The following is a 15993-nucleotide window of genomic DNA, read 5'->3' as shown; positions in this document are numbered from 1 at the left end:
TATGGCACACAGCAGGGATGTAACAACGTAGGTGATGTGGCTCCTTGAAGCCAAAAAACCTGGCCACAGCTACCATACACATTGTGGGGATAACTTATGCCCTAGCCTACAACATAAATAGATCTAATTTACATCACCTTAGCAGTTATTATTTTTGAAAGTCTAGGAAATGAAATGCAAAATCTACTCAAAGCAGGTCTTAAATATGAACAATTAGTCTTTAAACGAGTTAAATATTTAAGCACATGCACCAGCACTTACATTAAAGTTGTTCAATTTATGTGCTACTTGTTGGACTAGAACCATAAATCAACAGGAGTCAGAAAATGCAAAAGTTTATGTTCTAGCAGTGACATGATTTTGGCACTCATAGCACTTTCTATCCCTGTTTTCTCATTAAACATATCACTTAATATGTCTATTGATGCTTAGACAACACTATTACTTGTCAAACTGATACAATCATTCACTATCACTAATGTTTTCTGCACTTGCATGTAAATTTTCCATTTAAAAACATCTTTAAATAATTAAATCTAAAGATTTCTGAGTTTTCTTGCACATTGGCAAGAAACAGCACATATTCTTAGATATTACCACATTTAGTATTCCTAAAAGCTCTTTTACTTGTAAAGGATGTGCATTCTTCATTTAATTTGTCATTGGATGAGGACCACACACAGCATATTTTTATCCTAAAGGATCCCAAAACTAAATGGAAACTAAGTGATCTGCAAATCAGTAGGAGTGTTTTGATAAACTCTGAAATGCAATCAGCTGTGGCTTGAATTGCAGCCATTGTTTAGCAGTACATGCCTACCACTTTACAGCTTGTAGCAAGTGCTGAAAAATTGTACCTTCCCTAATAACCAGAGATGCCGTGGAAAATTAAGTAGGTAATATGTCATTAACAGATCTGGAGTTCAGCCAAGAGAGAGAAGCTGATTTCATTACTTTTCTGCTGAGTCCCAAAGAATACAAAGTGACTTGAGGAGATCCTCAGTTTTATGTGTTACTCAAAGGACAGCAACTCTAAACAGCACACGCCACACCAGGCTGATTTCAGTTGTGTTTTTTCCTATTTTTATAAAGCCAAATTAAAAAAAAATAATTATCCAGCCTTTGTTTGGCATAACCCTCAAAAAAATTGTGGAATACAGTTTTAAAGACACCAAGTAGACATAGTTACCCAAATCTTATCCAAGAATATCAAAGAAGAACATTAAAATTCCCTGTGAGGCTATAGATTATCCCCTCCGCAACACATTATGTACACCCTTGTGTTGCAGAGTTTTTAAGTTTTTTTTTTTCAAAACTGAAATAAATAATAAAAATAAGTATTTGGGTCAAAATTTGTAAATAGAATAAAACATCTGCCTAACAAGGCTCTTTTTAATTCACTGCATTTAAGAACCTCAGGTTATGCAATAGCCACTCTCTAAGGTTTGCTGCATGTCAGCAGTAAATTCAAGCATGGGGACGCATATCTGCCCCAAGATTAAAGGTAAATTCTCTTCAGCACAGAGGACTGGTGTTCTACACAACAGGTAGGAAAAGCAAACACAATAATCCCATCACGATGAAAGTGTACGATTTCCTAGCGAGCTACGGTTGAATTTCCTCAATTACTCATGCTTTTGATATTCAGCAGAAACTGGACAAGGCCTACAGTTAATAACCATTGTATTCATATTCTTACACTGCTATTCACCTTTCTGCAGCAGCTTCCAGCACCAATGCAGTGCACAGGACCACTGCCTCCAACATCTGTGAGCTCACAACCACAAGAAAACAATTTGTCAAAATGCATCACAGCTGGGAAATGGAAGACAAAGGACTAAAAAATGCAGGTGAACAAGGAAGGAGTGCTAGCAGTTATGGAAAACTTGATCATGGTATCTGAGAAGAATATCTTTCTGCTTGAATCATGAGCTTCCTAGGGAAGGCCAGTATTATTAACAAGAGATTCTCCAGCCAACAGAAAAAGTACAGTCATGCACATGCCCCAGAACTAACACGCTTGTTGTTGTATGCGCAGATGACAACCCAGTGCCACCTGAAGTTAAAGAACCTGGAGCATCCACATGCTTTATCTCCTGAGAGAAACAGCAGGAATTGTCTTGGTTCTAGTGCTTAAAAAGGGAAAGCTTTGACTTCCAGTAGTTTCAATAACAATAGTGATGGAGGAGCCCTGTACAGTCTTAAAGGAACTTCATTAAACCAAGACCAAGGCCTTAAAGACAGTGAACACTTTTTGCTACTGTCTACAAGCTAAAGACAGCCTTAATTCCTTATTATTTGCACAATTAATTCTGGCACTTGTCCTATTAGATATTATTATCATTGTTTTACAAAGGGAAAAATGGAAGAGCTAACTGAAGATTCCCCTATAGACATTAAAAAAAAGCTAAGAAATTAGATCTCCAAAGTAGATAGCTTGGAATCACTGAGTTATTTTTCCATACATCTCCATTTGCTACAGATGCAAGCCTGCAGAAGGGAACAGACACATTCCTGGCCTTCAGAGTTGCAGGACAAGGTAGAGCTGTAAACATAATGTACACATGGGCTGAAGCCAGGATTTTGGATGTAAGCTCTGATGCCAGATCTGGGTTCAAATGACACTCATCTCCAGATTAAAACCAATAAACACTCAAATCTGTAGTTATAAGTATACAGATGGTGCTGCCCATATGTTTTTGGGGCATACACAAGGGAAAATCCAATAATTTAATATGCACTTTTTCCTCTTCATTGATATGATAATTAAATTCCCTGAGAACATACTGAACAGCTTATAAGAGAAGGAAACATTCAGAATTGGTAGCATTGACTTATTTAACAAGCAAGGGAAGTGAGAACTGCTAGGATTTATAGAATTTACATGATGACAGAGCAAATCTTAAACACAGCGTGTTAACTCCTAGACGCACTGTAAAGACTAAGGAGACAGGATGAACTGTTGTATATGGCATTTCATTTCTAGATCACTGGGCTAGATTATTGAATGAGCCCAAGGTGACAGAATTATTTTTGCTACTTACTTACAGAGAAGCAAAGCTTTTTATAAGAGTTCAGACACTGAAATACGGAGGACAGTTTTTCTTCCAGGTTTATTGCTAACATTTAAAACAATGCTTCCATTAAATAAGTATTTTCTCACTTGATCAGTTCAAAGGGTTCATTATTTTCAGGCTGTGTAATTATGTAGATTTCTAGTAAGTATTCTCTTCCGCTGAACACTAGACCCAAGTACTACTTTTGGTATTTGCTTGATGCTCAGAATGTGGTAATGGAACTTGGAAAAAAGTATTTTATGGAGATATCTAAAAATTGTGTTTCACTTCCCATGCATTTATGTGAAAAACATATTCAATAAGCATTTCTCTTCTTTTTTCCTAATTCAGGTTAAGAGTTTCAAGTGAAAGCTAGCCATCATAATATATTTTAACACATATAAAATGTCCTTATGGTTCAAATAAAATATGTCTATGAACAATATAGTTTTATTAACTACTACTGAAAAATAAAGAGAATCTATCTTTGTAAGACTTGCCAGCATATGGTCTTCAAAGTGATCCAATATGATTTTTGTTTGATGCAAAACCAAATCATATATATTTATAGACCTATGTTAGCCTGCACAATAGTATATGACCACTAACATAATACACAGTAGGACAAAGGGGTTGTTTACTACATACCTAATCTTGCCTAAATGTTTTATATACTGTTTAGGAAACTTTGGTTATGAATAACTACTCCCAAATGTATTCTTGCTGTTTATTTTGTTATTATATTTGATGGGCATTTTCTAAGGAGTTCCAGATTAGCCCAGTTCTAGCATTTTTGTGCATTGTTTGCCATTGAAAAAACAAATAAACAATGACATTCCACATTTGTCAGATGTCTTTTTACTTAAGTCTTTCAATTTATATATCCACAAAGAATCAATCGATATAGTACTTAAGAAAAATACAAGATGTGTCACTCGCTAAAGCCCATAGTGAGCTTTTTTTATCTTTTTGTTGTTGTTGTTTGGTAACCCTAAAGCACACTGTTTTTTCATGCCTTTTTGTTTTCTACCATTAGCTTGTTAATGAGTGTGTAAGAAGATTTCAGGGTTGACTGAAATGCAGATGTACAAGCAAAAAAAAAAAAGCTCCCAAAAGTTCCCAAAAGCACATTTGGGAAGAGAACATTTGGAGTAACAAGTATGTGAGGAGTCTGCAATGCTGGCCTTAAGAGAATAACTAAGAGTGCTAAAATCAAAGGAACTACTGCCCTGAGCTAGTAGTTCTTCTCCAGAGAGAAATACATCTTAGGGGAAATAGCCACCTTTAGGAAAAAAAGACCAAACATCCTTTTAGGGTTAAAAAAAAAAGCTTCTTAACTAGCTATTTACAAATAGCTGCCAATTTAGCATCCCTGCAAAGCCTAGAGAAAAATACACTGTTTTAAAAAGACCATTAAGACCACAATGATTGGGTATTCACAGTTAAGAAAAACCATTTTGAAGCTCCTGTACTTCCTCCAGCTGTTTTATACATGTTGCATTATGATGAAATCTTTAGTAAACACAATCAGATGACATTTTTCCCCCACAGGATCCTGCCTAACGCAATGCACAGGATTCAATGTGCTCCATTAATCAGCAGCTATTCAATAACCTTATCCCCATTATCTTCCCAGCATCACCTTTTCTCTCAGTGACCTCAACACTTCTCCAGCTCTTCCTGGAATTCATAAGCCTGCTCTCAGCCTTCAGAAGACATGGGAGTGCCTCATGTCCCACCTAGCCAGATTCTGCCAAGAAGGAAAGTCACCTGCTGGTCTGTCTCTGTTGATATCCACTGAGAGGGGAGGTGTGACTAAAAGATTACAGAGCTCTTGAACGTTTCAATTCCTTTTCCCCTCAGGGAAAAGAACCAGGGAGCAGGGTCACACTGCTAAGGGCAGGGAGAGATTTCTGCGTGCTCTGATTTGCTGCTACCTAAGCCTGTGCCCACATCCTGACACAGAGCAAGCATTCAAATGGACAGGCCTTCCTTCATCTCTCATGACAACACCAGAACCCACTCCCTCCTTCATGGGAGAATCTGCTTCCAGTCACACTCAGGAAGGACTGTCAAGCCCAATACATCCAGATATAAAATGACAATAGAAATAAAATTTCACAAAATGCTTCTAAAATGATGGTTCCTATGAGATGCTAACCTGTAGGTGAGACTTACTAGGCTTTGGCAAGTCATGTGAGATGTTTATGGCCAGATTTTTTGGAATGCTTCCCAAACACACTCCAGAGTGCTGTGAAAGTTGTGACAGCCTCCTGATCCATCAGTGGCATGGGTACTCAAGATGTGTGCTAAGTTTGGGTTTGGATTAAGTGACTCAGGTAGCAGTAGGGATCTGTGACAGAGACAAGGTGAGAACATATTTCTTTACAGAGCTTTCAGTATCCTCTGGCCATTTTACAGTCCCATCTCTTCACTCCTCTGCTTTTGATTCCTCATTGCATGCCTTACAATAAATGAAGCACAGGGTTTTTTGCATAAGAGCTGCTGTTACCACATTTGCAGAACAGCTGGACAGCTGTGGCACACGGGAGTAGTGCTGCACTTGTACAGCTGAAGCAGCCCTGGAGCAGAGCAGTGTATGTGCTGACCAAGGTGACACTTACAGAAGGGGCAGAAAGGGAAGGGAAAGGTGTCAGGGCTGCTCTGTCTGTGTGAATGTCCCAAACTGGCCCAATGCTAGAAAAACAACAGTAGCTACAGTTGCTGCTCCTCCTACATCCAGAGAGAAACACCCATCCTTACCAGCACTTCCTTCACGCCACTGTCTCAGCTGCATCTCCCGGGCACTTTCAGTGCCACAGCAGCAGAATGTCTCTTGTGGTCACTGCTCGGGCAACCTCTGCAGCTCCACCAATCCCCTTGTGAGGCAGCCCGTGGTCAGAAATAGTAATTGACTGGATAGTATGTCCTCAACACTTTGTTTGTCTGAGATCCACCCATCAGAGGCCATTACATACACTTAAAGTATGACTTCATGAGAAGCAATGGGAAACCTGGTGATGTTACTGGTCCTGTTTAGAATAGTCACAAAGCAAGTTTATTTCAAGACCAAGATATTGCCTTCTATAATAAACCATTACATTTACCTACCAGCATTTCATCATGAGAAAATCATGATATCTAGTTTGGGTAGAGATTTTTATATTTTTTAACTAATTATTTAGTAAACAGCTGAACAAAGGAAGTTTCCAGAGCTCTCTTTCTCCCTACATTACCACAGCTTTTCCTTTATGCTTAGAGGGGTGGAGACAGAGGGCTTATTGGTTTGGGGTTTTTTTGTGTGGTTGTTGAGGGTTTTTTATTTGTTTGGGGAGGTTTTGTGGTTTTTGGTTGTTGGGTTTTTTATATATATAAATATATATAAAAACAACTATTATATAAATATATATTAACACATATATAAGAAATATAAATTATATTTATATATTTTTAAATATATATAAATATATATATGTATATAAAACTTATCACAATTATGAGCTATGACTCAGAGTTCTCTATTACCATCATGCAGGAATATTTCACTACTGAAATGACTCCAGGTTAGTTTGATTTACTGTTACTGATGCAATTTTATATGCAACTGCTCTTCCACCTATGAAGTTTCGCTGTAGGGAATGACAACAGAAGCAATCCTTTTTCTTTTTTGCTCACCAAAAATTTGAAATTCAGAGGAGGAATAAACCATGAAGAATTGTGTGAATTAGTTGATGGTCTGTGGGTAAAAAATACTTGGGAATTACCAACATTAAAATACTTGGTCACTGTTTTCTTTCATCTAAAGCAGGCTAGCTGAGGAGAAGGAATGATGTACAAAGTTTAAGTGCCTTGCTTTGGAGATCTGCTTTTGGATATGTTTAAACTCCCTGTAGGCTTTAGTGAACTTGTAGAAGCCTCAAATTTATTTTGTGGGAAAAAAGTAAAAGAGAAAACAAACAAAAAAAAAGTATAATCCTCCCCTCCTCCATCTAATGTTTTCAGACTTTCTCAGATCTAATTAGCAAGGATTTACATCAGTGAATTAAGCCTGTACCTTTAGAAGTGTAACCTACATGTTTTCTTAAACTGTACTAAATTGCAACCCTAACTTTACTATGTTTCTTAAGAAGAACTGCCTTCTTTTTCATCATTTAAGGTTCATGGTTTTTTTTGCATTCTCAGTAGGATGGTGGCAGAGCTGAAAGAATGAGAAAGAATCTGTCTTAATCCCTCATAATCTCCCTAAGCATCAGGCTCTCTGGGCAGCTTCATTATTAGAAGTATCATTGCTCAAACTTCCTCTATTGCTAAGTAATTATTTGAATAATCCATTTTGCTTCAGTACCTTCATAAATCATTTGTTTTGGGGATTTATTTTTGGCAGAAAATTCAGGGAAGTTCATCTGCTTAGACCAGAAAATACTCATTTCTTGTTTGCTTTGCAAGCCTGGTACCCTATTAGCCCTCAATTTAACAAAATGTCTTAGATAGAGGAAAACAATTTCTCCAGACATAGTGGAAGACTGAATCACATCTCATTTACACTGATGTAAATAAGAGAGAGAGACACTGAAAAGAATTTATGGCACTTTAAATTGGAACAAAATTCAGACTCAAAAAGCTTTGCAATGCTTCAGTATTGTAGCTGAAAATGCATGTATTGAACAATCTGTAATGGCAAAAACTAATCAGAAATAAATTTTATTAACTTTTAAAATAAAATCTTACAGAATTTTCAAGGGACTCAGACTTAGCCAGAGAGTGCTTTTTTGTTCTATGACAATCTGATAAAGACTAGTCACCCCTACAGAAATCATAGTGATTTTGTCTAACCATCTCTTCAGATGGGATTCAATTAGTAAAATAAATGGAATAAGGAGAAAGAAAAAAAAGAGAAAGAAACCCTAGGAAATCTTATTATATGCTATTAAACTCAATAAGGCTTTTCCATCAGAGAACATCAAGTCTTATTTCTGGTAATCCCTGTGCTGTTGTAAATCAGGAGCTGCTGCTATAAAGGCTACAGAATTCCAGCAGAACAAAATTGCAGTAAGCAGAAGCCAGAACTTTGAGACATATTGCACAAACCCAGATACTTGAGCAAAAATCTTTGTTGCTGGTGACTGCTAGTGACTGCTGTAAGTCTCTCAGAAGTGTTAACACTTCACCATTGACAGTTTGGCAGCTCTGCCCCCAACAGTCTGAAACAGGAACCTAAAAGAAAGTGAACACCATTAAGCTGGATTTCAGCAGATTTTGTTCCTCCTAAATCCTAGTGTCTCACAGCTGGATTCCCCTCAGGAAACTCACAAAACGCTGGCAATGGTTCCTCATCCCCACTGCCAGCGGAGACCCTCCTGCCTCCAGGCACCAAGGTGCCAGTCAGGCTCCATCAGGTTTATTTGTATTTTTATTTTTTATTTACTCCTCTCAGGTCCAAGCTGATCTTGCATTTCTTGCAGTCCCTTTGCTCACCTTGAGCTGCAAGGATGTGATCCCCATCCCAGACCTGTCCTGTAGTACACTATTTCTAAGGGTGTGAGAGAAAGGGGCTTAAGCCCCATTGCACAAAGGTGTCACATTAATTAGTCTTTTCTCAGTCTATGGAGCACAGATGTCTTCCCCTGGTACACTCTTAAAAGAGAGCGTGTCCCTGAAATTCAGCTTACCTTAGGTAGAAGATGAAGAAGATGAAGGCAGCAAGCTGAAGAATTTGGCAAGCCACAATGCCTGTGAACATGAGTATTAGGTAAATATGTCTGGGAAGGCAGGGGAGGAGGGTGGATTATCAAGGGTTTTGTGGATCTCTTCAGAACCAGGCCTCTGGGCTGTATCTATCACAAACCCCAACACCTGCTCCCAGGTTTGGAATTGAGATAGTAAAGTGACAGTACACAGAGGTACCATGCCACAGACAGCTTCAAACATACCCATCCATACATTTATATTAGGAGGGATAAGTAAACATTGCTACTCTTCAGAGGGTTTTTAGGACTGGAGCCTGATATTTCTGATTTCAGGAATATGACTCCTCCTGTTCACTAATAAGCAACAGAGTGTAGAAGTACATGATATCCTGACTGAGGAGACAGCAGAGTATCCAGGATCTGATCCTAAAAATTATCATCAGTTGAAAACATTTTTATACCTTGGAAAACAGAGATAATAGAAGTGTTCTATTCTTAAAATAAATAAAATATATAAATGATACATGCAAACCCCTCAATCACAACTATTTCTTGGAATTATCTCCTGGGAGGCAGATTTCAAGTCAAATAATTTGAATTATAGTTATGCCAATACAATTCAGAGTAAGCAAGATTTGCATTATAGGTAAATATTTGCCTTGTCAAAGAATATATGTCATAATAAAGTCTGGTTGTATGGATAGAATCCATAAGGCTTCATTTTTTGTGGTTTATGCCACAGTACAATATCATTTTTCTGAAATATTTTATAGAAAATGTAAGCTGTACCTTATCAGAAAGTATATCTGGATAAAAAACACTTCTGGTGTAAAGCAATGCCAGCCTCAGAAAAGTTGGTGGGATTTGTTTGTACTTATCCTTGAACTGAAATTGGCCCAAGGTATAGAATTCTGATGATTATGTTTCATATCTTTATCATATCTGCTCTGATCCCAAGATAAATAGAGCATTTCCCAGCAATACAGTATTTCTAGATATCAATTTACTGTAAAATTCTCTGTAAGCAATTTCAATTCTCATGCAGACTCTACTATATTATATATTTTCAAAAAGTTCAACAACAAGCAAATGAAAGTAGAGGATCAAAAGGAAGTTTTTTTACAGTTGAAAACAAGAAAAACTTGTGAGTTCCATATTGGTACTGTCAGAACAACTAAAAAGCAATGTTATCAGAGGTCTTAGTGGAACCTCAGAAAAGAGTAAAGACTTAGGGTCCAGTTCACTGTTTTATTAAGTTTCTTGATGAAAACATACACAGTCACCTACCTCAAAGAAAAAAGAAAAACCAGCCAACCATCCTCTCCTGCCCTACAGACAAAAAATCGACAGAAAAAAAAGTCTTTGGTTTGGTAAAATAAATGGAAAGAAATGTATAAAGTCCTAGACCAGCCAAATATTGTGACTGAGTTGAGTGAGGACAGGCATTCACCTCAGACATCTCATTATCACACAATGACAAATTGTTCCAATTCAGATGTCTACCCAAATTCAAGGAACCTCCACCTCCAAGTCAGCTCCGTTGGGCAGAGCTGTTGTGTGTCATTGCCACAGGAGGAGCAGCCTGCTCATGGAGAGCAGAAACACTCCCCATGCACAGATGGTTCTCACCATCAGGTTGTCCCAGTGTCATGGGGTTACTTTACCTTTAAGGAATTTGAAGTTGCTGGGGACTGCCTGGAGTCTTTTCTCCTGACCAATTATCGGTCACTGCTGAGAATTGACAGCAGTTTTGGCCATTGAAAAGTGGGATCAACTTGTGAACCCCACCTTAAAGTGTAAAACCAGAGCTCTCTTGTTCTCTTTGTTTTCCTGGCTGTGAAGGGTGGCGGAGCTCCAGGCCTCCCGTTCCCTGCCCAGGCCATGCGGCTGGGCAGGGGCTGGGCTGGGCCTGCCGCATCTCCCGGCCGGGAGATGGGGCCTGCGGAAAGTTTTTCCCGGGCTCTGGCTGGGCCGGGCCGGGCCGATCTCTGGCTCGGCTGTAGGCTTTGCTGTAACTAAATTCACTAGAAACTGCCGAGTGAAGAAGGAGAGAGGCTCTGGACCTGCAGCGGGCTGGGGCGGCAACCACACTCTCCAGAGTAGCCATGAAGAATCTTCCATCTCAGACGGCTCCAGCTCCTGCACCGGCCGAGGCCACAGAACCATCTACAAAGCCTGGGCAAGATTTTAACTCTTTCATTACCCAGACGAGACTTGCAGATTAATCTTTTTATCCAGAGAGAGAAAAGGAGAGTGATCAACATGAAAAGAGACTTTATAAACTACCAGTGACAAGAAAGAAAAGAAGCTTCAAGAAAGGTAGAGAATTAAGAAGGTGCTTTAATTAAGATGAAATATTTTTCTGTTAAAACTATGGAGATGGACAATGAAGTCCTGAAAAGAACTCCTTTAATTCATGACGGAGTATGGGGAGGAATAGAGTGTTCAAGGTGTAAAATTTGAGTAAAAAGTAGAGTTATTGTGATATAGTGAAGTGCTGGAAACAGTAAAGCAAAAATTTGAAGCCTTGGGGGGGCAATGAGAAAAACTGTTTTCTGGTGAAGCTCACAGAAACAGATGAAGAAGACTTTTGTTTTTGAATAACTCATCCTTAAAATGCCATCCCTAGACTCATGGCCCATACACACCTCAGAGTGATGTGGAATGGGAGGAGTGGGCTCTGATAACAGCAGCTCTGGGCAGCTGATATCAGGGAAAAGGAAACTATAACAGAAGTAGTTTTCTTGTGAGAAACTCCATAAATTAACAGAAAGAGACATCTGTTTCTCTACAAAGACTGGTGAAAAGACTGTAGAAGGAATTGGGACTGTTTAAACCATCAAAGTTCTAAAGTTTTTGTCTCTTGTCATGTGAACAAGGGAATAGTGAGTAGATAAGAGATGAAAAGGTTTTTCTGGAAGTTTATTCTGGTGTTCTTATTATTGTAGTTTGTCAATAAACTTTATTCCTTTTAAGTTTTATGCCTGTTTTGCTCTTGTTCTAATCCATATCTCACAGCAAGAAATAAGTAATCTTTTTTTAGTTACTGGTTTAAAACCGCGACACCCAGGAGCTCATGGCATTGTCCCAGCACCACAGGGCCTGCTGCAGCCAGCACTGCTGCAGGTGGTCCAAAGGATTTTATGCTATTTGAGCTGAAGTTGCTCTTTGGAGCTTCCTGCTGTGGAGATGACCACCAATCCTAGCACTGTTCTGCAACTTAAATTACACAGAAGTCTCTTCTAAATTCTTTACAGTTCCTACTCTGAAGCCACATGACCAGAAGACTAATTTGTTCTGTGGGTTTAACTGGCTTTAGAATAGCTCCCTTTACTTGAAGAGTATGCCACTGATGACAGATTTAAATTTTCCCCAGGCTGCCAGCTTCACTCAAACAGCTCCAAATATGAATCACATCAGGAGTTTCACTCATGCGTTCTCATGTCTTAGATTTCCACATTCCCATCACTAATTGTGAAATCTACCTTTTCACATATGAAACATGATCCACATTAGATTCTAGACATGAACTAAAGTTCTTTTCTAACTTTTACTTAAGGTTTTTTTTTTTATTTTAATATTGTTATGTTAAAATAAGAGTCATCCATAGCTCCAGAACATAAGGAAGTCAAATTATGAGCCAATTAATAGCATCATGAAACCAAATGATTTTTGTCCAATCCAAACCAAATGAAAAATTGTTAAGTAAAAGCTAGGGTATCATAGCTCGTTTGAAAAAGAGCAGCACCAATAATACATATAAATATTTTGTATACATCTGCATAATTATATACTCATATGCTAGGGGTTAATGAGATTCTGTATTGGCATGTTTGTCTTTTAGACATTATAGATCACTGATAAACAAGGAAAAAATGTGAATACACCAATATTAACCTGAATTGTATATTTATAGCACCTAGCCCAGGAGAGTGGGCACATTTCTATAATTCATTATGCATCATTACCAGAAGGTGTTGCTGTCTCCACCATACTTTGTTTACCTTGAGTGCTGTGTTCAGATCTGGGCCCCCAATTTAGGAAGGACATTTTGGTGCTGGAGCATGCCCAGAGAAGGACAATGGAGCTGATGAAGGGTTTGGAACACAAGTGCAATAAGGAACAGACGAGGGAGCTGGGGATGTTTAGCCTGGCGAAAAGGAGGCACAGGGGAGACCTTATCACTCTCTACAACTTCCTGAAAGGTGGCTGTAGGCAGGTGGGGGTTGGTCTTTTCTCCCAGGAAAGCAGTGATAGGACAAGAGGACACAGTCTTAAGCTGTGCCAGGGGAGGTTGTTAAGAAGAATTTCTTCACAAAAAGGGAGATTGGGCATTGGAAGGGGCTGCCCAGGGAGCTGGTGGAGTCACCACCCCTGGAGGTGTTTGAAAAAAAGACTGGATGTGGCACTCAGTGCCAAGGTCTGGTTGACAGGGACGTGTTTGGCTACAGGTTGGACTCAATGACCTCAGAAAGCTTTCTCAACCTAGCCAATTCTGTGGATCTGTGATCATATTCCCACTGAATAGTTTCCTCATAGTATGGTGTCCACTTACGTCATTTGGGTTGAATAGGAGTGATTTGAGTACTAAACAAAAACTGTGATGCTGGAGATCAAAATACAGTCCTTATCTAAACCACAGGTTCACAGCATGCTCTTGTCAGACCATGTAATCTATCCTAAAACTTCATGTCTTTCTTATAAAATTGAGACACCTTGCTATCTGATGGGGGATAGCAGGAAATGAGAGATGCTCATTTCTATGCTAATGAGGGGTTTAAGAAGATAAACAGCAAAGCATTCAGAAATGCTTAAATTGAATATGGTTGGCACAAAAAATTACTACCATTGTGTTATTACAGGTTTGCATTTGGTATGGTTTAATTTAACCAGCAACATTGAAATGCAGAGTGTCAGTTGCCAAATGAAAAAAGAAAGTGAGCGAGAGGCAGAGAAGGAGGGAGAAGCGGGGAGAGAAAGAGGAACAGAATATAGTATTATGGATGGAAGGAAAGTAACAAGGGTACAATCTATTATAAGAAATTACTTATGAATAAATTGCAAGACTGTAAGAGCTAAGAAAACAAGAAGGGAATAACAATTAGATAGAAAGCACAGTCTAAGAGAAAAAAATTCTTCTCAAAAGAAAGGTGTGAGGTCTTGTGCTGATTGAGGACAATAAGTACATCAATTGGCATTTTAAAACATCCTGAAGAGAAGCTCAGAAATCTATTTGTTATCCAGGACTGAAACAAATCACTCAAGCATAAGCAAAAATAATAATAATAAAAAAGCACTCCACAGTTGGGAAGATGCAGAATGGCTATAATTTTTGGTAGGGTGGAAACAGCACACAAAGCAACCATTTTTAGGATTAATATGGTTATTCAAAGGGAACTGATATGGCAAGCATTTCTTAGTTTTGTTAGGAAACAAATTTTCAGGGCTTCGTATCAGGGATATGATGCAGCTGGAAGGTTTCATTATAAGAAAAGAACTCCTGCATTAAAATTCATTTTACTTGAAATGTCTCACAAAACCACTCTATTCTACATAACTGAGGTAGAACTCATGTACACTTCCTTTGTAATAAAATATGTCCTATTACCTAGAAATTTAACTTAGCCAATTTGAAGTCTATCCTTGCAAGGGGAACAATATTCCCCACGTGCAATTTATAAACATTCACAGCTGTTATCTTGTGGCACTTGCTCCCATGTAAAATTGTGTAATTTCAAATGCCAGTCTAAGACTTTCTTGATTATTGCAATATGCATTTACAGCCTAAAAATACCTCAAAAAGAATGCCTGCCCCTGCTACCATTGCTATGAATCTTCAGCGAAGTCAAGTAACTTTTCCATTTAGTGAAAAAGGACCTGGGGGTGCTGGTCCCTGGTGGATGGACAGCTGGACATGAGCCAGCAGTGTGGCCAGGTGGCCAAGAAGGATAACAGAGATGATGAAGGGCCAGGGAGTGATTATGCTATCTAATAAAATTTTTTACCATGGGTAATGTCAAGTATCTGAATAATCCTACCAGCTAGCCAGACAACCACAAGAATCTGCACAACACTAGGGTTTCCTACAGTACAACATTAGAAGGCACTAGTGCAAAGCTCCAGTACAAAAGAAGCATCATTTTATAAAATCCTATTAATTCACAAAATTGGGCAACTTGCTGTCTCATATAAATAGAGTGACAAATAAATCAGACTGAGATTAAAAGCCTGAGGGTGTCCTATGGCTGTTTAGAGTCAGACTGTCAAAACTGATATTAGAGTTTACAGGACTTCCTCAATGCTCACTGTGGTGTGAGAGAAAGTGCCACACCTTCAGAAGATATTTGTGATGTCTTCGAAGAGCTGAGTCTCAGAGACACCACAGACAGAAGGAGAAGGCAGGGACCATGATCTTTGAGCAACTTGGTAGCTTCAAAAATGTTGGATGCTAGCGAGACTTACAGTAGCTTTTGATGTCACATGGACAGTCCTGAGGAACTCACAGTGCTCTTGAAAAGCCTTGCCAGTACAACCCTGTATTCTGTCTCGTGGGTGGCTCCCCTGGGGAAGACTTTACAGCTTTAATCAATAATATTTGCTCAGAAGAAGATAGTCCCACAGCTGCATGACATGTCCTAAGCTGGACATGAGATTTTAGAGCCCCTTTAACTAAGAAAAAGCTGTCGGGGGCAGCATAGGAGATTTTATATCAGAAAAAAGTGCAGTTCCCTTGTGATGGATTTTCCTGAATACCTCTGCCACATACTTCTCCCAATTCTGTGTGTCCTACCAGCCGTGCTGAAGAAGACAGAGTCACACAGTGGCAGCAAGCTGAAGCAGGCTTTGACCCAATTGACAACAGCAGGACTTTTTCTAATTTCTATGCAAGCATGCAAATGTAATAGAAAAAAAGAAAATTGAACAAATCTTCCCACCATGCTTCCTACATCCTTCCAGGTCATCCTTGTGTTTTCCCACAATATAACCAATTAAGAGAGATCTCAGGAACACTGCCACGAACACGGATCCTGCCCTTTCTCCTCTCTCAGAGAGGAACAAAGTAGGTATCTAGAGCTCACTGACAGGGAAGTCTGAACTGCATTTCAGTGACCTCTGACTCCCATTAAAGACTTTGCCACAACTTTGAAGTGACTTGCACTGGCAGATCAGGCACAGGCGAGCAATACTCGTGTCTGCCGTGTCACGGGGCCACGCGAGGTTGTGACACGGTCGCCCGACAGCAGGGCAGG

The sequence above is a fragment of the Poecile atricapillus genome, chromosome 1 (assembly GCF_030490865.1).
Source record: "Poecile atricapillus isolate bPoeAtr1 chromosome 1, bPoeAtr1.hap1, whole genome shotgun sequence".
Classification (NCBI taxonomy): Eukaryota; Metazoa; Chordata; class Aves; order Passeriformes; family Paridae; genus Poecile; species Poecile atricapillus.
Note: the sequence above shows the minus strand (reverse complement) of the source record.